A 5,326-nucleotide genomic window follows, 5' to 3' on the forward strand; every position below is an offset into this window, starting at 1 on the left:
TGGTGGGCCATTCCCTCCCATGTTGCAGCAGACCCTAGTTACAGACTGTCCATTTCTACTGCTTTCTGCATTCTTCTCTTCTGAAATGAACAATGGAATCCACAGACATGGATGAGCGAGGATAAGAATAGGATTTATTGAAGAATAGAAACAGGAACAGTACTCTTCATTTGTGAGAGGGGAACCAGTGAGAGGTTTTGTGTCCCCCTGTGCTAGTGTAGGGGAGTGTACAGTTCTTGGGTCAATGCTATTGTTCTATACTTATGCCATTTAGGGATTGAACAAAATACCAATTCTGCTGATCCTAACTTATGGTAATTAGAGTTAGGAAGCGTACTAATGCTATTGCTTAGCCCTAAATCCCACTCACATTTTCCTTATTTCCATTTTTCTCTTGGCCTCTTCTCTTGGCAAGAGAATAAGGTAGTGAATCCCACAGGCTCAGTGGGTGGGGCAGGAGGTGCTGAGGTTCTGGAGCTGCAGCCTTGCCTAAAGCAGGGTTGTATACTGAGCCAGTTAGAGTTGGTTGTTGCTGGTATGACAGGTCATTGTGCCTTAGCTCTCCTGAAGGGATGGCCCACTGTGTCTCATGCCCACACTCACCAATTGTGTTCAACTCACCTGGGGCTGCCATTCTACCACTGTTTTTCCATTCCACTGCTAGGCTGCAACTTCTCTGCAGGGACCATGGGTCTGAGTGCATAGCTTGGCAGCTGGGGACTCTTGTCAATCGTCACCTTATATAAATGACATAGATAGAGTACAGACTAAGGGATGGAAGATGGTGGAATGGAAGAAAGCTGTATTCCAGGCTGTGATGTGCCTCAGGATCAAAGTAGTGGTGTATGGCTTCTCAGCATGGTCTGTGAAGGAGGGATGTCATTAACATTTCATATTAGACACTCAGAATAGCTTAAGGACTCAGAAATTTTGGTATAATAAACAAAAATGAAGGACTACATCAGTGATGGCCTGGCTGCCCCATGAGTGCAGAGGAAGGGGGAACAGAGTTTGGGTTCAGAAAAGCCTGAGATGGTAAAAATGCTTCCTGATCTTAGCTGATGCAGAGATTTCAGTGTGTGTTGGAGTTTAAAAAGTATGCTCTGTATCTCATCTGGCCTCTGGGAACTGAAGCACGAGCCACCTCTGGGAGAGGTTACTGCCCTGGTGACTGGGGGTCTTGGGATATCTGGGGAAACAATAAGACCACAGCTGCAATATCTTGGCTGACACCTATAGAGTGACCAAGGTGTGGCTGATTGAATGAAATAGGCAAAGAGTGCACTTCACCCTGTGTGATTGAAGTAAGAAAGGCAAAGGGGAGCTCAACTCATTTGTCCTTTGTGTCTGGTGGCTCATGTGACCAGCTGAAGTGAGCTGGGAGTCTGAGCTGGCAAGGTGAACACCTCAGGGGCTAAAACCATGAATGCTGTGCTCATGGGCAGCAGTCAGTAGAGGATTGGCCCTCTTCCCACAGTTGGTTTTCTAGGGAAAACCTGAGGGCCAGACCCACCTCAGAGATGGGCTACTGTCTACCCTAGGTCCTAGTCAATCTAATGCCTTTCAAGGTGGCACCACCTAAAAAAGCCCATTAGGTCTGATTAGGCCTAAGCTCCACCTGCTGGAACTCCTCTCACCAAGTGCTGCAGAAGTGGTACCCTGAGTATACCTAAACTGAGTAACCCACTGTGTACCAGTGTACCAAACTGGGGTGAATGGAGAAAATACCACTGACAGTACTTCATAACTCCTCCCACCTCATACTGGAGAGAAGGGAAGCTGAGTCTTATATCAAACACCTCAATCTCAAGCCATTCCAACTGGCAACTCAGAGAGCAACACAAAGACAGAATGGTGTTAACACCACCTACCCCTTGCTCTGTCAGTACTTAACTCAAGAAGAAATGGAAAGAAAGACACTAGGGCATAGAAAGTGACCACTAAATCCAATCAACTATTTTGACCACTTCAGTGAAGATAGTTTCTTCATTCTACACTAAGATGTTGGGTTTTCTAAATTTCCATTTATTTTTATTTTTCATTATTTTTTCTCATTAAAAAAGTGGTAGGAATATGTGTGCATTCTCAAGTGAATTCTGGCTATGTTGATTGGTTCATATATACACACACTTATTTATCCTCTCATTTTTAGCATTTTAAAACGTACCTATTGTTTCCTAGCATTCTCTAGTAGGTGACTGGGTTTTTGGATTATATATTTTGGTTTCATTTTATACTAGTGTCCTTTATTTTTTTCCTCTTGTTTCTCTTTGTCTCTTCTTTTACTAAGGGCCAAATTCTGTTGCTCTTTCCCTCTTTCCCAATACCTTGCTGCTTCTATTTTCCCCCTCCTTCCATAGACAGAAAATCTGCTGCAGGTCTTCTGCATTCTCTGTTCATGTTTTGAAATTGAAAACTCTTTCCTAACTTCCTAAAACGTTTTCTTTTTACCTAATCAACTGTATATTTACCATGCTTCAGAACTAATGGGATTAGATAACCACTAATGGTTATCTAATATTAATAACCATTAATAACCATTAATGCTTCCCCACCATTAATGCTAATACAGCCATTACTACTGTGGATAATATAGTGGACACCTGTGGTTTGCTTTACTGAAGCCAGGTCTAGTTCATGGTGATAGTTTTTATTGTTGAAAATCGCTGAAACCACCATTCCAGTTTATTGGTGGTAATTAATGTTCCAGAGTTCTCCATTTACACAGCTGGTGGAAACTCTCAGGAATCTTTGGATGAACAGTGATAGAGAAATGAGTTCAAATTGTTATGGCAGAGCAGGCAAAGAATTCAGGGAGAATGATCTAAGAAAGTAAGAAGTCCAGTGGCAGATGGCCTAAGGAAAAGCTGCGTCTGGTTGCTGGTGAGGTCAGCAGGAGTGATCTCTTCTGACCTGCTTTCTGGCTTCTGATTGGGTGTCATTTTTTGAGAGATATGCCCTCATAGTGACAGGATGAACAATAACTCCCTCTGCAACTCTCCCTGATGGGTCTACCTTGAGTCCTGACCTATACAGCTTGACTGGTCACAGACCATAGTCAATCAGTGTGTCCTGGGACATGGTTTCTTCTGATCGGCCAGATTGCAGTTATGTGACCTTCTACCTCCCAGGTGCCTTTGGAACATCTTACCGTGTTTCCTGGTGGAGATGCCTATGAGCAGGGTTCAGGGTGGAGATGCTGTATCCTATGTGATGTGCCCATTTGTGCTGACATCCCACGTCCCACTGTCTCCTGTTCACAGAGGAATTCAAGGCAGCACTTCTTCCCTTCATACATGTGTTTTACCACCACAGTGTAGTAAGGTTTTCTTTGTGAAGGCTGAATTTGGCTTTTGCTCCTGGCTCTTAGACCTGCACCTTGTGTCATGTGACATCAGTTATTCAGTCAACAATTATTCACTGAGCACTTGTTCTTTGTAAGGTCATCGTTAGTTTTGGAAGTCAAAGTCAGGTGGGTGAGTTCATGTGAGAAAAGGGGGTAAATAATCTGAGCATACATAGAAGTGCAGGGACGTAGACAGAGATAGAGCCTATGAGGAGGTCACAATGGGAAGTAAGGGATAGGTCATGTGTCCATCAGAGGAAGAGTGTCCCAGGCAGAAGGGAGCTATTCCAATGCTCCTGATATTGGAACAAACACAGGCTTCCCAGAGAACAGGTGGTCAACTCTTTCTTTTCAAAAGCCAGACAGTAAATATTTCAGATTTTGAGGGCCATATACCCTTTGTGGCAACTGATCAACTCTGTCACTGTCATTGAAAAAGAGGCATTGACAACCCTTAAATGACCAAGTATGAATGTGCTCCAACAATGATTTTGTTAAAGGACATTGAATTAGAAATTTCATATCATTTTTCTTGTCATCATTTAGTATTTCTTTTGTATGATTGTAAGTAGAAAATCTTAGCTGGAAGGCCTGAAAATACCAGTGGAAAGACCCATTTGGCCCCAAATCTGTGATGTGCACACTCCTGTTTGCAGAGATGTGGTAAGGTGGCTGGTGAGGTAGCAGGGCAGTAGGGAGGAAAGCAGCTGGAGATGTGCTCAGCAAGAGAAACAGGGCACACCCATGTGGCCTTGGAGGCCATTCTGGAGCTGTTATTATTCCAAAATCCCCTGGAAAGGCCTGTTTGGATTTTCACCACCTACAGTGTTTCTGGCCAGCAGGTGTCACCCAGGGATTCTTCCAGGAAATAAGCTGTGTCTGAACAAGGAGCAGAAGGGTGATTCTAGGCCTAATCTAAAGTTCACCATGTGTCTGAAGGGAATCTCTTTCCTTCTCTGGGCTTCTGCTTTCTTATCAACACTGGGTCACTAGGGGAAAGTGGTCTCCAGTAAGCCTCTTGCTCTGGCAGACTGTCATTGGTCTTTGCACATTTCTTTCCAGCTCAGTCTAATCTCCAGCACCCCATGGTGCTGACAGCTATATGATGCTCCCAGGATGCTGCTGACCTGAGCTGAGTCCACAATTAGACAATATTGGGTCTGGATCCTTCCCCTTCACTGGCTTCTGTGGACACACAAGGCAGAAGATCTGAGCTGTGTCTGTGAATAACATCCAGGAATCTGTGTTCCTGTGGGGTACTCAACTGCTTCTGCTGCTCCCACCAGAAATATCCTTTGAGCTTCTTGTGACCCCAGCTCTCCCACCTCTGTCAGTTATGATTGGGCCTCTGAGAGGGAAGTGCAGGAGGCTCCATGGAGGGAGGAGAGGGGTATATGAAGGCTCATTGAGCCCATCTATCTCCTGCCTTCCTCTCACACCTCTTTTCAACCTCCCTAAATCACTTTTCTTCTGCCCCAGGTGCAATGGGCAGTGGCTCCCAGGCAGCATTGACAGCATGGTGTGTTGCTAGGGCACCATGGGATCCTTTTGAAGCAGGTCCAGTGGGAGGCCTTTCATTCTCTTTGGTGTGGGCTCTGTTCATCTTTATATGGGAACATTTGGCTGCATGAGTTCATTCCCATGGTCACTGTCACTGACTTGTCAGTTCTTTCAGTTACTTCACACCTTCTGAATTCATTTTACCTTCTTCATCGAATATGTGAACACCAGGGAGAAGAGCTGTTCATGCACTTTTTTTTTCTTTGATGGAACTTCCCAAACCACCTGAGATGCAGGCAGGGTCAAAATGATGACTTCAATGTGAAGAAGAGATTATCAGCCTCCTCTCTGTAAGTTACATCATAGCAATCTTTATTGGGTTTTAATGTTCAGCAAATTTTAGTTTATGCTGATTGGTGGAGCCGCGACTCTCTTCTTCCTCCCTGCTCAGTGAATGGACTCTTGAAGTGACACCCTGCG

This window comes from Callospermophilus lateralis, chromosome 3, assembly GCF_048772815.1.
Source record: "Callospermophilus lateralis isolate mCalLat2 chromosome 3, mCalLat2.hap1, whole genome shotgun sequence".
NCBI lineage: Eukaryota > Metazoa > Chordata > Mammalia > Rodentia > Sciuridae > Callospermophilus > Callospermophilus lateralis.